Below are 13962 nucleotides of genomic sequence, written 5' to 3'. Positions count from 1 at the left end.
CTCTCTATCTCAAATTTATATCCTATGCCTCTTCTATAGTAGTAACATGAGGGCCTGCTTGTTGGGGTTTCTGTCCTGCCCAGTTCCCACTGCCTGCAAGTCCCAAAGAATCACACAGAGAGTCTGAATTAGATATAAACTGATTGGCCCATTATCTCAGGCTTCTTATTAACTCTTGTAGCATATATTAATCCATTATTCTTATCTTTGTTAGCAACATGTCTCGGTACCTTTTTCAGCTGGGTAGGTCACGTCCTGCTTCTTCGATGATCTGAGCAGGACTCGGGAAAAGAGCTTCCTTCTTGGGTTGGAGAGATGGCTCAGTGGTTAAGAGCATTGCCTGCTCTTCCAAAGGTCCTGAGTTCAATTCCTGGCAACCACATGGTGGCTCACAACCATCTGTAATGAGGTCTGGTGCCCTCTTCTGGCCTGCAGACATACACACAGACAGAATATTGTATACATAGTAAATAACTAAATATTTTAAGAAAAAAAAGAGCTTCCTTCTTCCCAGAATACTCCTATTCTCATTGCCCCGCCTCTAGCTTATGAGTTCAATTAGTGGTGCTTGTGTATACGTAGGTGTAGGACTGACTACCTGGGCATGGGCAACCTATCAAGGGACTTGTCCCTGAAGAAAACGGATTCCCTCTTCCGCAGCAGCTATCTACTACCATAGCTTTTGAGCTAAGAGCAGGGCCTTGGACCATTCCTCCATTCGTATGCCAAGTGGTGTGGTCATGTGCAGGTAATCAGACTGTTGAGTGTTCATGGAAGCGACATCCCTGCCATGGTCAGAAGACCCCATGTCTAGCCACCATCCCAGTTCTCTGACTCTTAAAGTCTTTTCATCATTCCTTTCTTGATGCTCCCAAGCCTTGAATGTTTATCTTGAGTTAAAGATGTTCCATGTGGGGATGGGCACTTCACAGTCACCTACTCTGGTGACTCTGTGTACTCTGACCAGCCGTGGTTCCTAGTGATAGCCTCCATCTACTGTGGAAAATATCTTCATGGATGCAGGGTGAGAGCTGCACATCTTTCTGGGCACAAGGGTGACTATTTAGAAGGTAGTGGGATAGTACCCTCTCAGTTTAGCAAGATGGCAGGTGTAGGCTCTTCTCTAGGCTCTATACATTCTCCAGCCATGTGTTCTTGGTTAGGTTCACAGTGCCAGGAGTGAGTACCCTCCTGTCAAATTGGCCATAAGTCCGATCAGATGGATTGAGAGACTGCCAAGATATCAGTGTCAGAGGAGTACCAGTGGACATAACTTGCTGGGCTGGCTGTTTCTGCATTTCATAGGATTTATACCTGAACTGGGCGGGTAATAACTCTCTACCCCTCCTCCCCCAGCAGTTTGCCTAGTACCTCAACACTGTGAGAGCCAGCCAAGCTGGTATTGACCCAGGGGCATCCTTTCTGATGACTGGCTCTCATAGTGACTGGTTTTTACCATAACAAGTTGCACTGATAAGATCAACAGCCCATGGGTAGATTATAAAATTGGCTGGATATAATTGAGGATTAATCCTAATTATACGGCTACTGGCTGAATAAGAAGGAAGGAAGGCTTTTTGCTTTCTTCCCTTTCCACTGTAACTGTAGATGAATAAAGCCTACAATAAAATACTTCTTTGGACTTTTATTTTTTTACTAAACCTCCAAAAGTATATAGTGAATGTATTGTTACTCCTGGCCTCAAACTGATGAGAGGCAATTTTGCTGTCTTGTTTGATTTTTTGTCTTTTTGGGAAGCTTTTCTCAGAGACCCTACTTTTTCCTGAGCACCTCTGGAGGTGAGGTTTCTTTGACACAAAGAGAAGTCATTCATCCTCTCCTACTTTTGTTTCCCATCTTTTCAGGTCTTCTCCTTCCCTGTCTATATGAATAACTATAGAATTCTTTGCTCTGTGTACCCAACTTTCACTTCCTGCAGCAAACGCCATATGTGCCTGCATGCTTGATGCTCAGCTGCTGCCTGTAACAGGCATGGCTTTTTGGAGCGATTACAGCAGTGTTCTTCAAACTTTACTGTTGCACAGAGCAACTGCAAAATCTTATTGAATTGCAATTTCTGCTCCCAACAAGTTCCTTGGAGCAGCTAAACGTTACCCGGCTTCTGCCTCCCATAGTTTTAAAAATATGTGTTTAGAAATTTAAAATTAGCTCCCGAAGTAATATGTTCTGATGTTTCTCGTGTCCATCATTACACTTTGTTCACACTTACCCCTTTACCTTCTCTCACTGGTTTCTGTCCTTTTTATGAATAGTCTCCCTGCTTTCATGTCAGGTATGTGCATGCATGTATGTGTATTTCTGCGTGTGAGAAAAAGCTCAGTATTTATCTTAATATGATCATTTCCATTTTCTTCCATTTTCTAAAAGTGAAATAATCTCATCTTTCCTGTGGTGGAATAAAACTCCATAGATATATGCACCACTTCTTATTTATTCATCTGTTGATGGACAGCTAGGTTGATGCCCTATCTTGGCTGTTGAGTACAATGGATGTGCAGGTATCTCTGGCATGCTTAAGATTCCTTTGTGTGTATACTCAGGAATAATATACCTGCATCATATGGTAGTTGTATTTTTAGTCTTTTGAGGATCCTCCCTGTTGGCTCCGTTAGCGTGCATTCTCACCAAGGGTGTGTAAGCATCTCTTTTTCTCCATTTCAGCACTAGCATTTATTGTTTCTGGAGTGTGGAGAGATAGAATTTGAATGCAATTTAATCTGCATTTCCCAATGACCAAGAAACTAAGAATGTTGATCAGTTTTTCTTATCCTCCTTCCCTTGTTGCCCTTTGACTCACTGTGTGGACCAGATTGGCATTGAACTCACAGAGATCCACCTACTTCTGCCTCCCCAGTGTTGTGACTAAAGGTGTGTGCCACCATGCTCAGAGGGTTTTTCTTGTATTTATTGCTCATTTATAATTTTTGACAACTATCTGTTGAGTTCATTGTCTTTTATTGGCTGAGAGACTTTTGATGGCTGTTTCTATTTCTTTAGCAGTTATAGGTCTATTTAATTGCTTATCTGGTCTTGATTTAATTTTGGCAATTGATATTTATCCAGAAGGTTGTCCATTTCCTTTAAGTTTTCAATTTTGTGGAGTACAGGTTTTTGAAATATGACCTAATGATTCTCTGGATTTCTGCCGTGTCTGTTGTTATGACCCCCCTTTCATTTCTGATTTTGTTAATTTGGATATTCTCTCTCTTCCTTTTGGTTAGTTTGGATGAAGGTTTGCCTATTTTGTTGATTTTCTCGAAGAAATTCTTTGTTTCACTGACTTTTGTTTTCTTTGTTTCTGTTTTATTGATTTCAGCTCCATTTGATTATTTCCTGTCATCTAGTCCTCCTGGGTGAGAGTTTGCTTCTTTTTGTTCTAGAGTTCTCAGGTGTGCTGTTAACTCATTAGTGTGGATGTTTCCAGCTTCTTTACGTAGGCCCTTAATGCTATGAACTTTCTCTTAACACTGCTTTCATTGTGCCTCATAAGTTTGGGTATCTTGTATGATCATTTTTATTGAATCTTAGGAAGTCTTTAATTTCTTTATTTCTTTCTTGATCAGTGAGCATTATTCAATTTCTACGTGTTAGTGTGCTTTCTGAAATTAGTGTTGGTTTTGAGTTCTAAGTTTAAACATGACATAACTTTAACCATGGCAACTCTTTTTTTTTTTTATTAAGAAAAGAAGAAAAAAAACATAAACAAAACACAAGTTTCCACCTCCTCCCAGCCTCCCATTTCCCTCCCCCTCCTCCCACCCTTCTCCCCCTCCTCCCATCCTTCTACCCCTCCCCCCACTCCTCTCCCCCTCCCTCTCCAGTCCACAGAGCAGTACAGGTTCCCTGCCCTGTGGTAAGTCCTAGGTCCTCCTCCCTCCGTCCATATCTAGGAAGGTGAACATCCAAACTGGCTAGGCTTCCACAAAGCCAGCACATTAAGTAGGATCAAAACCCCGTGCCATTGTCCTTGGCGTCTCATCAGCCCTCATTGTTCGCCATGTTCAGAGAGTCCGGTTTTATCCCATGCTTTTTCGGTCACAGTCCAGCTGGCCTTGGTGAGCTCCCAGTAGATCAGCTCCACTGTCTCAGTGGGTGGGTGCACGCCTCGTGGTCCCGACTTCTTTGCTCATGTTCTCCCTCCTTCTGCTCCTCATTGGGACCTTGGGAGCTCAGTCCAGTGCTCCAGTGTGGGTCTCTGTCTCTGTCTCGATCCATCACCAGATGAAGGTTCTATGATGGTATGCAAGATATTCGTCAGTATTGCTCTCGGATAGGGTCATTTCAGGTTCCCAATCCTCAGCTACCCAAGGAACTAACTGGGAACCTCATGTTGGGCACTTGGGAGCCCCTCTAGGGTCAAATCTCTTGCTCACCCTAAAGTGGTTCCCTTAACTAAGAATTGTGGTTCCGTGCTCCCCTATCCACCTTTCCTTTATCCCAATTCTCCTGATTCCCCAAGTCCCCCCTCCTTCCCTTCTACCTTTTCTCTCCCCATCTCCCCTTACCCCCATCCCACCCCACCCCCAAGATCCTAATTTTCTCCCCGGCAATTGGGTCTACTTCCCTTAGCCAAGAGGATAACTATATGTTTTTCCTTGGGTTCACCTTCTTACTTAGCTTCTTTAGGTTCACCTATTGTAGACTCCGTGGCCCTAATTTATGGCTAGAAACCAATTATGAGCGAGTACATCCCATGTTCATCTTTTTGGGTCTGGGACACCTCACTCAGGATAGTGTTTTCTATTTCCATCCATTTGCCTGCAAAATTCGAGAAGTCATTGTTTTTTACCGCAGCGTATACTCTAGCGTGTATATATTCCATACTTTCTTCATCCATTCTTCCATTGAAGGGCATCTAGGTTGTTTCCAGGTTCTGGCTATTACAAATAATACTGCTATGAACATAGTTGAACAAATGCTTTTGTCATATGATACAGCATCTCTTGGGTATATTCCCAGGAGTGGTATTGCTGGGTCCAGGGGTAAGTTGATCCCGAATTTCCTGAGAAACCGAAACACTGACTTCCACAGTGGTTGCACAAGATGGCATTCCCACCAGCAATGGATGAGGGTACCCGTTCCTCCACAGCCTCTCCAGCAAAGGTTATCCTTGGTGTTTTTGACTTTAGCCATTCTGACAGGTGTAAGATGATATCTCAAAGTTGTTTTGATTTGCATTTCCCTGATTGCTAAGGAAGTTGAGCACGACTTTAAGTGTCTTTTGGCCATTTGAACTTCCTCTGCTGAGAATTCTCTGTTCAGTTCAGTGCCCCATTTTTTAATTGGGTTAATTAGCATTTTAAAGTCTAGTTTCTTGAGTTCTTTATATATTTTGGAGATCAGACCTTTGTCTGTTGTGGGGTTGGTGAAGATCTTCTCCCAATCATTAGGTTGCCTTTGTGTCTTATTGACTATGTCCTTTGCTTTACAGAAGCTTCTCAGTTTAAGTAGGTCCCATTTATTCAATGTTGCCCTTAATGTCTGTGCTTCTGGGGTTATACATAGGAAGCGATCTCCTGTGCCCAGCTCCTGTAGGGTACTTCCCACTTTCTCTTCTATCAGGTTCAGTGTGTTCGGGCTGATATTGAGGTCTTTAATCCATTTGGACTTGAGTTTTGTGCACGGTGATAGATAAGGGTCTATTTTCATTCTTCTACAAGATGACATCCAGTTGTGCCAGCACCATTTGTTGAAGATGCTTTCTTTCTTCCATTTTATACTTTTAGCTCCTTTATCGAAAATCAGGTGTTCATAGGTTTGTGGGATAAAATCCGGGTCTTCTATACGATTCCATTGGTCGACTTCTCTGTTTTTATGCCAGTACCACACTGTTTTCATTACTGTAGCTCTGTAATAGAGTTTGAAGTCAGGGATGGTAATGCCTCCAGAAGATCCTTTATTGTATAGGATTGTTTTGGCTATCCTGGGTTTTTTGTTTTTCCATATAAAGTTGATTATTGTCCTCTCCAGATCTGTGAAGAATTTTGATGGGATCTTGATGGGGATTGCATTGAATCTATAAATAGCCTTTGGTAGAATTGCCATTTTTACTATGTTGATCCTCCCAATCCAAGAGCAAGGGAGGTCCATCCATTTTTTGGTATCCTCTTCAATTTCTTTCTTCAATGCCTTAAAGTTCTTGTCAAATAGATCTTTCACTTCCTTGGTTAGATGTACCCCAAGATATTTTATGCTGTTTTTGGCTATTGTGAATGGTGAAGCTTCTCTGATTTCCCTCTCTGCTTCCATATCCTTTGTGTATAAGAGGGCGACTGATTTTTTGGAGTTGATCTTGTATCCTGCCACATTACTAAAGCTGTTTATCAGCTGTAGGAGTTCTTTGGTGGAGTTTTTGGGGTCGCTTATGTACACTATCATATCATCTGCAAATAACGAAAGTTTAACTTCTTCCTTTCCAATTCGAATCCCCTTGATTCCATTATGTTGTCTTATTGCTATTGCTAGAACTTCAAGCACTATATTGAAGAGGTATGGGGAGAGTGGACAGCCTTGTCGTGTTCCTGAGTTAAGTGGGATGGCTTTGAGTTTCTCTCCGTTTAATTTGATGTTAGCTGTCGGCTTGCTGTATATAGCTTTTATTATATTTAGGTATGACCCTTGTATCCCTAATCTCTCCAAGACTTTTAACATAAATGGATGTTGAATTTTGTCAAATGCTTTTTCAGCATCTAATGAAATGATCATATGGTTTTTTTCTTTCAGTTTATTTATATGCTGGATTACATTGATAGATTTTCGTATATTGAACCAGCCCTGCATCTCAGGAATGAAGCCTACTTGATCATAATGGATAATTTTTCGGATGTGTTCTTGGATTCGATTTGCCAGTATTTTGTTGAGGATTTTTGCGTCGATATTCATGAGTGAGATTGGCCTGTAGTTCTCTTTCCTGGTTGAGTCTTTGAGTGGTTTTGGTATCAGAGTAATTGTGGCTTCATAAAAGGAGTTTGGTAATGACCCTTCTGTTTCTATCTTGTGGAATACATTAAGGAGTATAGGTATTAGATCTTCTTCGAAGATCTGGTAGAATTCCGCATTGAAACCATCTGGTCCTGGGCTTTTTTTGGTAGGGAGGTTTTTGATAACCTCTTCTAATTCTTCGCGACTAACAGGTCTATTTAGATTGTTCACCTGGTCCTGATTTAACTTTGGTATATGATATTTATCTAAAAAAGTATCCATTTCCTTTACATTTTCCAATTTTGTGGTATATAGGCTTTTGTAGTAAGATCTAATGATTCTCTGAATTTCCTCTGTGTCTGTGGTTATGTCCCCCTTTTCATTTCTGATCTTATTAATTTGCGTATTCTCTCTCTGCCGTTTGATTAGCTTGGATAGTGGTTTGTCAATCTTGTTGATTTTCTCCAGGAACCAGCTTTTTGTTTCATTGATTTTTTGTATTGTTTTCTGTGTTTCTATTTTGTTGATTTCAGCCCTCATTTTGATTATTTCCAGTCTTCTACTCCTCCTAGGTGAGTCTGCTTCTTTTTTTTCTAGAGCTTTCAGGTGGGCTGTTAAGTCTCCAATGTGAGCTTTCTCTGTTTTCTTTAAGTGGGCACTTAGTGCTATGAACTTTCCTCTTAGGACTGCTTTCATAGTGTCCCATAAGTTTGAGTATGTTGTTTCTTTATTTTCATTGAATTCCAGGAAGACTTTACTTTCTTTCTTTATTTCTTCCTTAATCCAGCTATGGTTCAATAGTTGACTGTTCAGTTTCCATGACTTTGTATGCTTTCTGGGGGTAGCATTTTTGTTGAATTCTAACTTTAATCCATGGTGATCTGATAAGACACAGGTGGTTACTAATATTTTTTTGTAACTGTGGATGTTTGCTTTGTTACCGACTATGTGGTCGATTTTCGAGAAGGTTCCATGAGCTGCAGAGAAGAAGGTAAATTCTTTCCTATTTGGATGGAATGTTCTATAGATGTCTGTTAAGTCCATTTGATTCATTACCTCCACTAATTCTCTTATTTCTCTGTTAGGTTCCTGTCTGATTGACCTGTCCATTGGTGAGAGAGGAGTGTTGAAGTCTCCTACTATTAGTGTGTGCGGTTTGATGGCTGCCTTGAATTTTAGCAATGTTTCTTTTATGTACGTGGGTGCTTTTATATTAGGGGCATAGATGTTCAGGATTGAGACTTCATCCTGATGAACTGTTCCTGTTATGAGTATAAAATGCCCCTCTCCATCTCTTCTGATTGATTTAAGTTTAAAGTCAACTTTGTTAGAGATTAGTATGGCCACACCTGCCTGTTTCTTAGGTCCATTTGCTTGATAGGCCTTTTCCCAGCCCTTTACTCTGAGTAGGTGCCTGTCTTTGTGGTTGAGGTGTGTTTCTTGTAAACAGCAGAATGTTGGATCCTGTTTTCTTATCCAATCTCTTAGCCTGTGCCTTTTTATAGGTGAGTTGAGTCCATTGACATTAAGTGATATTAATGACCAGTGGTTGTTAACTCCGGTCATTTTTTTTTTTTAGTCGTAGAGTTTGTGTGTTTCCCTTCTTTGTTTTGTGTTGGTGAAGGGTCTCTAGATGTCTGAGTTATTGTGGTCATTGTTGGACTCCTTGGTTAGTGATTTTCCTTCAATTACTTTCTGTAAGGCTGGATTTGTGGCTGCGTATTGTTTAAATTTGTTTTTATCCTGGAAAATTTTATTTTCTCCATTTATAGTGAATGAAAGCTTGGCTGGGTATAGTAATCTGGGCTTGCACCCATGGTCTCTCAGTTTCTGCAGTACATCTATCCAGGACCTTCTGGCTTTCATGGTTTCCATGGAGAAGTCAGGTGTAAGTCTGATAGGTTTACCTTTATAAGTAATTTGGCCTTTTTCCTTTGCAGCTCTTAATATTCTTTCCTTATTCTGTATGCTTTGTGTTTTGATAATTATATGGCGAGGGGATGTTTTTTTTTGATCCAGCCTATTCGGTGTTCTGTATGCTTCTTGCACCTTCATAGGAAAATCTTTCCTTAGGTTGGGAAAGTTTTCTTCTATAATTTTATTAAATAGATTTTCTGGACCGTTGAGCTGCCCTTCTTCTCCTTCTTCTACTCCTATTATTCTTAGGTTTGGTCTTTTTATTGTGTCCCATATTTCCTGAATGTTTTGTGATGAGAGTTTGTTGGACTTGCTGTTTTCTTTGATCAGTGTGTTTATTTTCTCTATGGTATCTTCAGAATCCGAGAGTCTTTCTTCTATCTCTTGTATTCTGCTGGTTATGCTTGTTTCTGTAGTCTCTATTCGTTTACCTAGATTTTCCATGTCCAGACGGCCCTCTGTTTGTGTTTTCTTCTTTGCCTCCATTTCAGTTTTCAGGTCTTGAACTGTTTCCATTATCTGTTTGATTGTTTTTCCTTGGTTTTCTAGGGTATCATTCACTGATTTATTCAATTCTTCAAACTTTCTGTTATATTTCTCATCCATTTCTATAAGGGCGTTTTTTACATGCTGTTTAAGGGTGTCAATCACTTTCATGAAGTCAATCTTTTCTCCTTCCTCTTGATTAAGGGGTTCTTGTCCTCCCGTTGTGAGGTCGCTTGTTTCTGGTAGCTTCATGTTGCTTTTCAGCTTGTTGGGCGAATTCTTGCCTTGACGTCGGCCCATCTCTTCTTCCAAATGCTCCCTATGGATCTTCTTTTACCGGATTAGGTCTCCTTGCCTACCAAACGCTGTCTCTCCCCAATGTTGGCTCTCCCAATGCTGGGTCTCCTGGCGCCGAAAGATCAGGCCTCCGTGCTGGTTGGGCAGCTCGCAGACAAAGCGCCTACCCCGCTTGGTGCAGGCAGGCCACAGAAACAAAGGAACTGCTGCCCGCCCGGGAGCCCCGGATACTCGGACCCTGCGCCCAGATAGGCTGGGCTGGGCGATGCCACGTGCCTAAAGAGGGCAGTGGGGGCGAAGTGGGGAGGGCTCTGGACGGAAGCTGGGTGGGCCAGGAAGAAAGAGGCAGCACCCGGGGAGTAGAGGCCCTGCAGAGAGCCCAAGCAGGGCAGGGGGCCAAGAAACCCCCGAGCTCCCCGTCCCAGGCTGGCGCCGTGGGCCAGAAACTCACCCCAATGCTGGGTCTCCTGGCGCCGAAAGATCAGGCCTCTGTGCTGGTTGGGCAGCTCGCAGACAAAGCGCCTACCCCGCTTGGTGCAGGCAGGCCACAGAAACAAAGGAACTGCTGCCTCCCGGGAGCCCCGGGTACTCGGACTCAGCGCCCAGATAGGCTGGGCTGGGCGATGCCACGCGCCAAAAGAGGGCAGTGGGGGCAAAGTCAACCATGGCAACTCTTATGAAGGAACAGTTCAGAGATTCAGTCGATTATTGTCATAATGGAAAGCAAAGCAGCGTGCACATAGACATGTTGCTGGAGAAGAAGCTGAGAGTTCTTACATCTTGACTCACAGGCAACAGGAAGTGGTCTGAAACACTAGATGTGGCTTGAATGTTATAAGACTTCAAAGCTTGAGTCCACGGTGACATACTTCCTCTGACAAGGACACACCCACTCCAAAAAGCCAGATAGTGCCACTCTCTTTGGAGGCCATTTTCTTTCAAACCACCACATCATCCTATGGTTTCTATGAGTTAGGAATTTCCAAATATGTTTGTAAGGATATGCCATGAAGTTGGGATCAAGATGACATGGGAGGTGTAGGTCACAGGACACTAAAATATAAGTCAGGTGAACATGTTTATAGAACTAATGTATAACATGTGTACCGTCTTAGTTCTTTCCTCTTATTTTGATATAACATTCTGACGAAGCAACTTAAAGGAGAAAGGGTTTCTTTCAGGTCACAGTTCCAAGTTAAGGTTCCCCAGTCTATCAGGAGCCTGAAGCAGGCAGTCACTCGTCTGCTCAGAAGAAGCCAACACAGAATGAATGCATGCTAGTGCTCAGCTTGCTTTTCCACTTAAAAAAATCACAAATATTTAATTTTGAGTATGCATAGGCATGTACACGTATATGTAGGCATGAGTGTGTGTGTGTGTGTGTGTGTGTGTGTATGTGCCTGTGTCTTCATGTGCACACACAGACAAACACACATGTTATATGTCTAGAAATTTGGAGAAAATTCATTTCCTTCCACCATGTGAGTCCTAGGGACCAAATTTAGTTTGTTGATCTTGGAAGCAAGTGCCTTTACCTCCTGAATCAGTTTTCCATGTCTCTCTATTCTTATACAGTATACAATCCTCTGGCTAGGAAATGCCACTCCCAGTGACTGAGCCTTCCTACCGGGGTTAACATGTTTAGGTATATATAGGTATGTCTTGCATGTGTGTGTTGTTCTTTAGGTGTTGTCCACTTTTTTTTTTTTAGATTGTGTCTCTCTTGCAGACCTAGAACTCAACAAGTAGATTAGCTTGTTGAGAAACCCCAGGGATTAGTCTGTCTATGTCTTTCCAGTGACTGATTTTTAAGCATGTGCTACCATGCTTGACATTTTGCAATGTGAGTTCTGGGGATAAAACTCAGGAAAGCACTTTATAGGCTAAACTATCCTTCTAGCCCTGCATTTCATTTTTAAAATTATATTTTCTAACTCCAACATAAAGTATACTCAACCTTCATGTACTGATTCTGTACCTAGTGAACTTGATTAAGTTCTTGCTAATTATACTAAATTTGTAGATATAACTCTACAGGCTTCTCTGACAGAGAGTTAGTATTTGTTTGAACAATGTCCACAATTCTTCATGTATCTTCCTCCAAGAAGTGGAAACTAATCTCCCTTGTTTGAAGTTGTGATGTGGGATTCCCCCTGTATGCTATGAATATGTTTTATTACCATAAGTTAACAAAGAAATTTCTTTGGCCTATGGCAGGGCAAAATAGAGCTAGGTGGGGAAAACTAAATTGAATGCAGAAAGAAAGAAGCTGAAGTCAGAGAGAGGCCATGTGGCTGTCAAAGGAGAAAGATGCCAGAACTTTGCCGGTGGGCCACAACCTTGTGGTAATACACAGATTAATAGAAATGGGTTAATTTAAGATGTAAGAATTAGCTAGAAATACACCTAAGTCATTGGCCAAACAGTGTTGTAATTAATATAGTTTTTGTGTGATTATTCGGGTCTGGGTGGCTTGAAAATGAACAAGCAATCTTTGTTTACAAATGATGCCCAACATGGGGACATGGATCCACATACAACTTAAGAAAGCTTAAGAAAAAAGAGGGCTTGGCACTTCCGTTTCCGTACAGAGGCTAACAACATGGCGAAAGCCGGCGAAAAGAGTGTGGCTGGCGGGAAGCGAGGCTTGAAGAGGAAAGCCGCTGCCGAAGAGCCTCAGGAGGCTGCGGTGGCGGACAATGGGACGATGGGGCGCAGCCCCGGAAAGCAGCGGCCTTTCCCCGGGGCTTCAGTATCTCGGAGATTAAGAACAAACAGCGGTGACACTTGATGTTCACGCGGTGGAAACAGCAGCAGCGCAAGGAAAAGTTGGCAGCTAAGAAGAAACTTAAAAAAGCGAGAGAGGCTCTTGGTGATAAGGCTCCACCGAAGGCTATTCCCAAGACCATTGACAACCAACGAGTCTACGATGAAACCACAGTAGACCCCAATGATGAAGAGGTGGCTTATGATGGAGCTACAGATGAATTTGCTTCCTACTTCAACAGGCAGACATCTCCTAAGATTCTCATCACGACATCGGATAGACCTCATGGGAGAACAGTAGGGCTCTGCGAGCAGCTCTCGACAGTAATACCAGATTCACACGTGTATTACAGAAGAGGACTGGCTCTGAAAAAAATTATTCCACAGTGCATTGCAAGAGATTTCACAGACCTGATCGTTATTAATGAAGATCGTAAAACACCGAATGGCCTTATTTTGAGTCACTTGCCAAATGGTCCAACTGCTCATTTTAAAATGAGTAGTGTTCGTCTTCGTAAAGAAATTAAGAGGCGAGGCAAAGACCCCACAAAGCATGTTCCCGAGATAATTCTGAATAACTTTACAACATGGTTAGGCCATTCTATTGGACGTATGTTTGCTTCTCTCTTTCCTCATAATCCTCAATTTATTGGAAGGCAGGTTGCCACCTTCCACAATCAGCGGGATTACATCTTCTTCAGGTTTCACAGATACATATTCAAGAGTGAAAAGAAAGTGGAAATTCAGGAACTTGGACCACGTTTCACCTTAAAATTACGCTCTCTTCAGAAAGGAACCTTTGATTCGAAATACGGAGAGTATGAGTGGGTCCATAAGCCACGGGAAATGGATACAAGTAGAAGAAAATTCCATTTATAACGCACTAAGGGAGTAGTAGTGGATTTTGCTGGACAGAACTGTCTTGAAAATCTTGGTAAATTATTTAACAACAACAAAAAAAAAAAAAAGAAAAAGAAAAAAGAGGGCTTCTTGACCCACAAAACCAGGAGCCAAGAGCAGCCTTTTGGTAGCCGCATTTTTTTTTTTTTCCCAGATAGACTTTGTTTGCTGGTGGCAAACAGATGTGAGGCTCTTTTAAGAAATTACTTCCTGGTTCATGCTGGTCTCATGGAGGGATTTTTTGAGAGGTTCTGTTATGGAGAGAACACTTGAATAGGGTTTATAGGTAAATTAGATATGAAACGTTAGACTCATAAGATAAAATAGATGATAGAATATTTTCCTTAATTTTGCCAGATACAAATAGACTAAATATTTTAAGTGTAATTCTTGCTTGATACCTATTTTGTTATATGTAATTTTACCATGTTAAAGTTAAAACCTTCATTTTTATTTAGACAGAAAAGGGAAGATGTTGTGGGATTTACCTCTGTATGCTATGAATATGTTTTATCACCATAGTTTAATAAAGAAGCTGCTTTTGCCTATGGCAGGGCAGAATAGAACTAGGCGGGAAAACTAAACTGAATGAAAGGAGAAAGAAAGCAGAATCAGAGAGACACCTTGTAGCTGACAAAGGAGGAAGTTGCTGAA

The 13962-nt window shown here is 41.7% G+C and overlaps 1 pseudogene; it reads left to right on the top strand.

Moving 5' to 3' along the window:
- The first annotated feature begins 12244 nt into the window (after positions 1-12244).
- LOC121460465 lies at positions 12245-13287 on the top strand (annotated as a pseudogene).
- The last annotated feature ends 675 nt before the right edge of the window (positions 13288-13962 follow it).

The sequence above is a fragment of the Microtus oregoni genome, unplaced genomic scaffold (assembly GCF_018167655.1).
Source record: "Microtus oregoni isolate MIOR12 unplaced genomic scaffold, Mior012 000020F_ref0000438, whole genome shotgun sequence".
Classification (NCBI taxonomy): Eukaryota; Metazoa; Chordata; class Mammalia; order Rodentia; family Cricetidae; genus Microtus; species Microtus oregoni.
The sequence above is the reverse complement of the archived record's forward strand: the minus strand, read 5'-3'. Positions and strand labels throughout refer to the sequence as shown.